An 11,580-nucleotide genomic window follows, 5' to 3' on the forward strand; every position below is an offset into this window, starting at 1 on the left:
CGCCCCCACGCGCGAGTGGGGTGCACGCGCCTCACACAAAAAAAATTAAATAATGCCTGACGCCAGGCTGACGTCAGCGCTAACGTCACATGGCCTCAGGCTCTCGGGCTGGCAATTCTCCACAGGCCCGGAGCTCGGCCCTCCACCTTCACTCGGGCTTGCCCACGTTGGAGCTGATCCACCGAGCCTCGGGCCCCTATTCTGTCCCCTGTCCCCTGAGCATTTGCCCACACTGGGCTTGCTCCTAGGATTGCTGCGAACTAAGGTTGTTGGATTTAAAAAAAAAAAAATGGAAATATCTGAAAATGACTTTGTGACCATGTAGCACAGCCTGGACTGTGGGGTTGCATAAAAATGTCATCCAACGGTCTATACTAATTCAGCTAATAAAAAAATCCTTAAAAATCATAAAAGGTATAGAAATATGAACCGTAGGGTGATTAGGACGGGATTGTAATTTCGGATAATAATACATGACGTGATAAGAATGTTTAAAAGTGCTATTCGAAATGAAATATAATATTAATATTTTTAAAAAATAATTTTTGAATATCAATTGCTCATACAATTCATTTACAGAATGAAAGTGCACTCGGACAATTACTATTCACTATGGCAATATTTGCCTTTGCCCAATTAACTGGACAATTATTGCCCTAGTGAGGTGGACTTGCTCTTTATATGCTGGCATAAACACGAATTATATAAAAAATGAGAATGATAACATACATTTGTCAATAAACATGCCCAAAAGTCTTTTCTTCATACTAGTTCCCCACGCTAAAACAAAATGCATCTACCACAGAACACTCATACTGAATGAAGAAACTGAGAATGAAAATAAGATTGGCGGAAAAAAAATATTACATAAAATTTAATAAACCTAGCACATTTTTTACTTTCTCAAGAAACATTACCAGGCTATTAGTTTTCCCTTTTGCACGTTAGGAACTATATTTCTACTGTTTTGTCAAACTATACAATGGCCACTCAAAAAGCTAGTTACCTTTCTTGTTAACAATAAGAAACTGCAAATGCTACATTATATATATTGTTGCTTGAGCGCTAATCAGTTTGTATTAATACAACACTAACAACTTGTTTAGATTCATTGACAATAATTCTCTTATTCTGATTATATCATTTTTTTAAGGCTATCATTCAAAGATAAAACCTGTAAAAACTAACATGAAAATGAAAGGTATTTAGTTATTTAATTGTGACATGACAAATACATGAAGTGAGAGTTGTTGATAAACAATGAAATGTTGCCAATAATAATAAAGAGCTAATTGATTTCCAATTCCAATGGATTTTTGCATAGATGATCTAGTAATTATATCCTAAATTTGAACTGTTCAAATCATGAGATTAAATTGTGGAGCGAGCACAAATGAATGGGTAGCATCATATTAATATAACAATTGGTTAGCGTTTGAGCACTCCTAGTATATATGATGGCATAGATCCCACAAGTTTAGTTAATTTAGAGGTTTCTATTAATAACAGAAATAAATAGAACTTGAAATTCTAATATTTATTAATCAAAAATACTTGCTGTGCAAAATGAAATTACACAATAAATACAGAAATTAATATAAGAATAACAATGGTACTCACTTGATTACAGAAGGTAGAGGCTAGCATAAAAGCTATGTTCTTCGAATAGTATTTCCATCCCACTCTTGTGCTTGTGGTTCTGCAACGTCTGCTCGACTAGGATTCAACTACCTAATTCTACAAGTATCGTAAAATAGTTGGGTTGATTGAACGATCACTTAAACTTTTGTAAAGTCGTATACAAAGGTTCTGAGCTTAAAGGCCTTCATCTTTATTTATAAGCAATGGAGAAGAAGCAGCTTCAATCTTATTGCTAAGCTGGAATATAGGTAGGTCGGTCATACAGTGCTGACAGTGACTTTAATTCCTTATTGGTGCCCTTCAACTTTGCCATGTTGCTTTTCGTACGATCATTGCGATGTAAGGTTGCAACTTGGAATGGTGTTTTCGATTCTGAACCCTAAAATTCCGAATCAGAGTATTTTTCGAAAATTGGAACAAAAATTGGAATGCATTTACACTATGTTTGGATAGGGGAAATAAACTTGGAATTTGGACAAAAGTTAGAATTTATGTATTGACATGCACCAATTCTCTTGTTTAGATTCATAAACTTAGAAATTTAGAATTTCCGCATGGAAAAAAAAAAAACTTGAAATTTGATACATCAAATTCCCAAGTTTAAATTCCATGTAAACATGTGTCATTTCTCAATTTCAATGAGTGAGAGTTTAAAAATAACAAATTCCGTATTCAAATTCCATTGATCTTTTAGGTTAACCAAACAAGAAAATTCATAAATTCTAGAAAACAAAATTCCGTCATTTCAATTTTCGTCATTTTAAAATTCCCTAGAATTTTGAGAATTTCGAATTTCTGATCCAAATTTTTTCAAAATGTTCTAAACTTATTCCAATAATCCAAAAATTCCAATTTTGTACAGTTATTTACGCAAAATATACATTTTGTAATCCAATGTTTGTATTTTACTGTTAGTTTTTTTATAATACATTTTGTTAATTGTTTTTATATTAAACATACACTTATATATTAGAAAAGATAAGCAAACTAGTACATCACAATATTAATTGAATTTATACATAAGCATATATCAATATTGAGAAAGAACAATAAATGTACGAAAAAGTTAAGACAGTATTAAAAAAAACATAAAAGTATGAATTTTCAACTTATGTTCAGAAATTTTCGAGATTATTCTAATTTCAAAATTTCTGATTATATCGAAAATTCTGAATTTGAAAATTGTTATCCAATCTGATTTGATTCCAAATTTTTTAACAGAAATTGAAAATGTTGTTTTTGATCCGATCCTTTCAAAAATCACCCATATTGCGGTGACATCAGCATTGTCAGATTCATTGACATTTAAGGAGGTGGGATATTCCCGATTTGGTCATCTACTGGCTTACAAGCTTCGGGGAGAACCCTGTTTGATCCCTCATATAGGTTGAGATGAAAAGATGAGGTAGCCTGAGCCCTAGGCTGGGATCCCGAATTGGGCTTTGAAGATTGTGGGCCGGATTTGTGCAACTTTGTGTAAATAAAAACATATTGGCCTAAGAATGCCTTATTTTTATTTACTGAAAATATGACTTTAGCCCCTAAAATTTAATTTTCTCCACATAAAACCCGACATAAGTTTTTTACTCAAATAAAACCCATTGACAAGATTCTACATCAGTAAATTCATTAATTATGTTTGACTTTACACATTTAAAAAAAATTTGGTGCCTAAAATACCCCTATTTGAATGTTTGATGTATACAATTAATTCCATACAGATTGTGAAGGAGAGTGAATGATTTTACAAAAATAAGAAAATAATAAATTCATTGCCTAATATATAATAACAATAAAACTTGCCTAATATATGTAATAACACATGCTTAGTTTAGTCAATTAAATTATATTTTACATATAAATGTAGGTAAATTATTTCACACACACACACATATATAACCAAAAAAAAAACAACAAACATGCATGCTGTAACAACCCGTCCCTAAGTATTATGATTTTTATAATTTTAAAAAGTGAATTTATGAAAATGCCCTTCAAGATAAAGTGTTGACTTTTGTTGACTATCGTGTCGTGTCACATAAGGTTCATTTTCTTGTTGTATTCTCGTAGTACTCGTTGCTACGGACGCGTGGGCGCAAATAAATTCTGATTTGGAGTTATAACGAAGGAGATATTAATGTTTAAAGTCGGGGGCATTTTAGTAAATTAGTTATATTCTGGAATGCTCCAGATTTTTGGAGCAAAATTTGGTGGAGCCACTTATGTGGCCCATATTAAAAGAAAGAAAGATGGTCGGTGGAGATGGAGATGGAGGATAAAGGAAAGAAAGGAGGGAGGAACTGAACCAATATGGAAGGGAGAAAAGGAGGATAACCAATGGAAAAAGAGGAAATGAGGAAAAATGAAAGAGGGAAGAAGGAGAAGAACCCACTGGGTTCCCCATTGACCCGCGACCCGACCGAGTTTCGCCGTCTTTTCCAGCAGTTTCCGTCGGTTTTTCCATCAAATCGTTGCCACCCACCACCTGAGAAACCTTCCATGACCTCCCATCTTCCATTTCCAATCAAATTTCACTAGATTTAGCCATGATTTTGGGAAGAATAGAACCCGTGGGTTCCGGGGGTGCATGGTGAAAATCCGATGATCGTGAAGCTAACTCCATCAACCACCACTACCAATGAACTCCCTTTAATCCCAGGAGCAAGTCCCAAGCCTTGGAGGAGGCATCAGAGTTTGTTTGGAGACGAATCAACAACTATCCAATTTTAAGGGTTTTTGGCGGGTTTGGATGAAATTGGGACATTTCCCGGCCAAATTGGCCTTAGTCACAGGTATGAAAGTTGCTCTATTCATTGAGATCTTCATTTTTGTGAAGTTTGAGAATTTTTAGAAATAGTTGAATTTTTCGACAAGTTGGGACAGCCGACCGCCACCTGCGGCGGCGCGTGGGCTGAGCGTCCCCTAACCTTCCTAGGCTAAATTTGAATACCCTAATTCCATTGGTGAAGTTTGATTGGCGAATTTCCGTCGTTTGAACTTAGTTCCATTAAGGTCTACCACTTAATTATTATAGCAATCGATGATCCGACCGTTGGATCATCACCAAACTTTGATACATTATAGTACGTAATATTTGAGGATGTTAGAAACTTACAGATCAGGAATCCGATATACGAATCTTCCCAAATAACATATGTAAGTTAAGTGTTTTATTGAAGCGCAAACTCCAGGTGAGTGGGCTTTTGGTCACACACACACACACACACACACACACACACACACACACACACACACACACACACACACACACACACACACACATATATGCTTTACATTTTCCCAGAAACTGTTTTGTAACGAGCGTATTCTTTTAAATGCCATGTCATGCTTGCATTTCATTTTATTATATGCATATTATTGTATGACGCTGCGGAGGCTATGTAAGTTTCACGTGAGTATTGTATGATGTTAGTGGTTGCATTGGTTATGGTTATACATAGAGGTATGTAGAGCTCATTATCCTGCACCCCGGTATTAGTGCTCCCATCCGTGGCCAGGGCACAATGTTTCACGTGATGTTCACCTCTTGCACCGCGCACTCACCTTGGATCCAAGTTTGGTGCACAGCCCTGTCCTACAAACCACATTAGGTGGTTTCGACTCATAGGTGACCTGTGATTATTCGCACAGCTTTCACGTGATTGTAGCACTTGAGCGTACTTATTTACACACAGCCTTGTCGTACAGACCACATTAGGTGGTTCCAACTCTTGTGCAGGAATTGGTTAATGAGTTATAGGTTCCGCCGTACAGGTCACATTCGGTGACTCCGGCTGGCATATCATTTTACATTGATTTATTTCACCTGGCTTACTTATTTCATTACTGAGATACTTGACATGGCATATACTCGGTTTTCACTACTTCGAGCATGATTTCTATATACGTATGTATTATTATTTTCTGGAAAATTATGCGGTTTTTATGGAGAAGGGTTATAACGTTTTCAAAAGGTTTTTATTAAAAACTTTATTTTTAGGCCCACTCACCCTTGTTTTTACGCCCCTCCAAGTTTTAGCTGCTAAAAGTCCATATCGACGAAGATTCTTGGCAAATCTCAGTATAGGTGGCTACATTCGAGGGTATGATCCTTACCCACACTACTTTACTTAGGTGGCTACATTCGAGGGTATGATCCTTACCCACACTACTTTACTTTACTCTGACGTCGCATGTGAAATGGATTCATCCCCGCTCACAACACACTCTTGTCTTTAGGTACTTTTTAGGTTTAAATTTATTTACATTTTCCACATCACTATACTTTATGGCTTTGTCACCCTCCGGGTGTCGGCCAGCACAACTCGATTCGGAGTCTTAGTGAACATTCTGGATCGGGGTGTGTCACATGCTATATGTAAAAATTCAAGCAAAATAATTTTCCTATAAAAAAATGTTATTTGATTCAGTGCACCTAGTATTCAACTTTTAAATTTTTTTTTTTTTTAGTCAAAAAAGATGTTAGATTTCAAAATTTAAAATGTTAGATTGCTTAAAAAAGGAAAAATAATTTATCCAATAAATGTAAAGTACATGCAAAATAATTTACCTACAAAATAAAGTAAATCCCAAAATACATGGAAAATAATGTACCTACATACAAAATAATATTATTTTATTCAATATGAGTTTACCTATTATTTGTACATATAATAATAAAATGTGTCCAATATATATGATGTGACAGCCCGTTCCGGAATTTTCAAACCATAAGTGTGAAAGGACGATTTTGCCCCTAGTATGAATTTTCGTTGTGTGGTTGTTTTTGAGCTTGGTTTGGGTTGGTTGTGGACCACACACATTTTCCCACACACACCTTCACCTTTCCCTGCCCTGCACCCCCTGTCCCGAGCCCTTCTCTCTCCCATTTTCACCTCCATTTGTACGGACACACCTAGAAACCACCCAAATCTTCACAAATCGAAGAAACAAAGTATATATTCTTGCTTATGAGGTCCGTAGAAGTTCAACCATACCCATTTCAGGTAAGGATACCTTCGTTTTCACGTCAAACTCGGGATACCCGATTTTTGTCACTATTCATGCACACATTAATTCTTGTGTTTTTGGGAATTTCAAGCTTGTAGGAAGCTTGGTGAGGTCCTTAGGAGGCTCGGGGTGGTTCGTTTGAAGGTTTTGGACGTCGGGATCGTGAGTTTCAAGGTTGGCCGGAGTTGGTGGTGTTTTCCCGGCGAGATCCCGTGTGTTTTAGCACTTGAAAGTGGTATGGATTTGTTCCTCTCGTTGTAAGCTTCATTTTGGTACCAATTTTGTGAAATTTGGTTGAAAAATGAAGAAGATACGAAGGTTTGAAAATTTTACGATTTTTCGACGCCGGAGCCTCGCCGGAGAAGACGACAGAATATTCTGTCAGTTTGGACGGAATATTCCTAACGGCCTCAACGGAATCCGTTAAAGTTAATGGAATATTCCTCACGACGTTAACTGACGCCGTCAGCGTGCCAGGCACATGCCTGCGCGTGGCCGGCGCGTGGGGGCGCGTGCGACGGTGAAATTTTTTTCTAAAAATATGGGGATGTTCCTGAGGTTGAGTAGATCACGTTGGTGTATTCATACACCCCATTTGAGCATTGTATGAGAAGTTATTTCATAAGGTTGGTTATGTGTTTTAAAATTAACATTTTTATAGTTGTTTCGCATATAGGTGATACCTATCCCAAGGACGAGCGCGGTCACTCGAGGCAAGGGGGTTACGACCCTTCTACATACCAATGAGTGGGCTTTTGGTTTTCCGTATATACCTATATACTTATACTTTTCCCAGAAAGTGAAATGAAATGTTTATTCGTTTTTATGCCATGCATTATGTTGCCATTTGTTTATGCATTGTTAGTTGCAATTATATATATATATATATATATGTGTGTGTGTGTGTGTGTAGTGGTGCTCTGGATGCACAGGTAAGTGCCAGGTAAGTTATGGTTTATGTTTATTTTCAGTAGTGGTTGAGATGCATAGAGAGCTCATAACCTGCACCCCCGGTGTTAGTGTTCCCACCCAGGGTTGGGCACAGTCCTTCACGTGATGTTCACCTCCCGCACCACACGCTCATCTTGGATCCAAGTTAGGTGCACAGTCCTATCGTACAAACCACTTTAGGTGGTTCCGACTCGTAGGTGACCCGCGATTATTCGCCCAGCCTTCACGTGATCGTAGCACTTGAGCGTACTTATATTACACTCAGGCTTGTCGTACATACCACTTTAGGTGGTTTCAACTCGTGTGCAGGTATAGTTAGTGAGATGGAGATTTGAGCTCTAGATTCAGCCGTACAGGTCACGTTAGGTGACTCCGGCTGACAGATTATGTGGCATTGATGTGATATTACCTGAGCACTTGCACTTTACTTCGAGGTTTGGGCATAGCATAATTCTGAGCATGATTTATATATATGTATATTATATTTTCTAGGAAGTATACAGGTTTTACGACGAGGGGTTAGAACTTGTTTATGAAATAGTTTTTGAAAAGCTTTGTTTTTGCCCACTCACACTTTTTGTTTTGCGCCCCTCCAGGTTCTAATTGGCTAGCACGTTTGGTGGCTTCCCTGAGGATTTCCCCGGCATATCTGACAAACTATTACCAGCATAGGACCACCTTCGGGTGTGCTTTTGTAGTGTCGTTTTCTCCAGGACTGCATTAGGTCTTCGTGTTCTGAACTTTATTTTCACACTTGCACATGTTTGTTATTACTTGTGTAAAGCTGGTTTTTATTTATTCATACTATTTTTATTATTATTTTATTAGCTTCCGCACTGTGCACATGGTTATGTCACTTCCACGTGACGGCCAGCATGCCCTGATCTCGATCGGGGTGTGTCAGTTTGGTATCAGAGCCTAGGTTTGGCAGTCCTGTACTTTTGTGAGTATTCTAATGATTTTGATGTCTTCTGTCATAATTATGCCGCCTCGTCGGGAACCACGTCGCTCTGCTGAACCTAGTTTCCCCGATATAGCTCAGCTGGGGGAAACTATTGCTACAGCTATTCATTCGGCGATCTGCCCTCCCGAGAAGACTCCTCTGGAGACTATGTATAATTTGAAGTTGGATAAGTTTGAAGGCAACGAAGGTTATAAGGTGCGGAGCGGTGGCTAGAACATATTGAGGAGACTTTTCGTGTTTTGCATAATCAGGGGAATCTCCCTGTCGAGAAGTGGGTAGAGACGACATCGTGGTTTTTGGGTAAGGATTCTGCATCCTGGTGGGAGCAGGAACTTCGTCGTTTGACTCCAGCTGAGAAGACTAATTGGGATGTATTCCGAGAGTTGTTTAGGAGAAGGTTTGTGCCTCCTGATTATATTGACCGCAAGAAGCAGGAATTCACTGAGTTGAGACAGAGGAAGTTGACAGCAAATGAGTATTACCGGAGGTTCACTGATTTGTCTCGCTATCATCCAGATGTTGCTGGCAATCCAACGGAGATGCTTCGTCGTTTCCGTTTAGCACTACGAAGAAGTGACGTTCGATGGCGACCACTACCCATTGTGACACCTACCAGGAGTTTTATGAGATTCTGCTGAGAATTGAGGATTCAGAAAATATGCCAAGCGAGAGTGAGGAGGAAGAGAAAGACGGTAATCAGAGGAATGATGATAAAGGTAAAGGCCAGGCGTCGCTTAGACCTCGTAGGACACAGAACTTCAAGAGGGGTGGCACTAGTTCTAGTTCTTCTAGCGATGGTTTTAGCGCCACTGGTCAGGGTCGTGGAGGTAGGTTTGCTGATGGTGCTAGAGGCCAGAGACAGAGTGATGCTGGTAGAGGTAAGGCCCCAGTTTGTCGCAGGTGCAATAATCAACATTTTGGTGAGTGTAGGCGAGGCAGCAGTGGTTGCTTTACTTGTGGGCAGATGGGACATCGGGCTGCAAATTGTCCCCAGAGTCAGCAGAAACCGCAGCAGATTTTCTTGCCACCACATGTACTGATTTAGCAGATTCCTGGTCCTGGTAATTATGGGCAGACAGGTCGAGGTGGTGCCTATTACTACCAGGGCGATGTTGTTCCTTATGCCCCGGGACAGTATCAATATCCCCATGACCCATATTCTCACGGTGGTTATCCTCAGTATTCTGGCGGCTATATGCCGTATCCTCCAGTTCTATCAGGCGGGTCTCAGTGGTTTCAGGGAGGACAGATTCAGCAGGGGGAGATTGCTACGAGTAGTGCGGGGTCTTCGAGGCAGTCTGGTCAGCCCAGTCAGGGGCGTGGCACTCAGAGTCGTGGTGGCCAGACGAGCAGAGGTCGAGGTGGACGACAGCAGACCCAGGGGCGCATTCATAATATTTCTCTGCAGGACGCTCAAAACAATCCAGATTTGATCATGGGTACGTTAAATATCCTTGGTTATTTTGCTAGAGTATTAATTGACTGTGGTGCTACACATTTTGTGATTTCTCATACATTTGCTCAAGTGACGCAACCTCGCCCCACACCTCTAGGGTATGATTTAGAGTTTGCTATGCCTAGAAGGGAGAGATGTATTGAATATCGTGTGTACCCAGGATGTCCAGTGATAGTGGAGGATGTTGTTATGCTAGCCAATCTTATCCCGTTGGATATTGTTGACTTTGATGTGATTCTGGGCACGGATTGGTTGCATTTCAATCGTGCCAATATTGATTGTTACGGGAAAATAGTTACGTTCCATCGTCCTGGACTACCTGTGGTTACTTTTGTGGGCGAGTAGAGTGGGGTGAGACATGGCGTTATTTCGGCCGTGCGAGCGAAAAGGTTGTTATCTAAAGGTTGTCAGGGGTACTTAGCTCATGTGGTGTTGGTTGAGGCTGCTCCTAGTAGAGTAGAGGATGTGAGGGTAGTCAGACATTTTCCCGATGTTTTCCCTGAGGATTTACCTGGTTTGCCGCCAGATCGAGACATGGAGTTCACCATTGAGTTGCTTCCAGGTACTAATCCTATTTCCTTGACTCCTCATCGTATGGCTCTCGCTGAGTTGAGGGAATTGAAAGTTCAGTTGCAGGAATTAGTGGATAAAGGTTTTATTCAGCCTAGTACTTCACCTTGGGGAGCTCCAGTGTTGTCTGTGAGAAAGAAAGACAGAACTTTAAGGCTATGTATTGATTACAGGCAATTGAATCGGGTGACGATTAAAAACTGTTATCCACTGTCGTGTATTGATGATTTGTTTGATCAGCTTCGAGGTGCTTGTGTATTCTCCAAGATTGACTTGAGGTCTGGATATTATCAGCTGAAGATTAGTAGGGATGATGTTCCTAAGACGGCGTTCAGGACTCGTTATGATCATTACGAGTTTCTGGTTATGCCATTTAGATTGACGAATGCACCAGCTGCTTTTATGGATTTGATGAACCGGGTGTTCCAGCCATATTTGGATAGATTTGTTATTGTTTTCATCGATGAAATTCTGGTGTATTCTAAGTCTAAAGTAGAACATGTTCGACATCTTACTTTGGTGTTGAAAAGGTTGAGGGAACACCAATTGTATGCTAAGTTTAGCAAGTGCCAGTTTTGGTTAGACCAAGTTGCGTTTTTGGGGCACGTCATTTCAGCTCAGGGTATTTTGGTGGATCCTCAAAAGGTGGCAGCTGTGGAGAAATGGGAGCAACCGCGAACCGTCACTGAGGTGAGGAGTTTTCTTGGTTTAGCAGGGTATTATCGACGGTTTATTAAGGATTTTTCTGTGATTGCTTTACCACTGACAAGGTTAACGAGGAAAGACGTTAAATTTGAGTGGGATGATAAGTGTGAGCAGAGTTTCCAGCAGTTGAAGTATTGTCTCACTCATGCACCTGTTTCGGCACTCCCGGACAATAGTGGTGATTTCGGGGTTTATAGTGATGTTTCTTTGAATGGTCTGGGATGTGTGTTGATGCAGCATGGTAGGGTGATTGCTTATGCTTCACGACAGTTGAAATCTCATG

Source organism: Pyrus communis, chromosome 7 (assembly GCF_041283825.1).
Source record: "Pyrus communis isolate YQ-2024b chromosome 7, ASM4128382v1, whole genome shotgun sequence".
In the NCBI taxonomy this organism is placed as follows: domain Eukaryota; kingdom Viridiplantae; phylum Streptophyta; class Magnoliopsida; order Rosales; family Rosaceae; genus Pyrus; species Pyrus communis.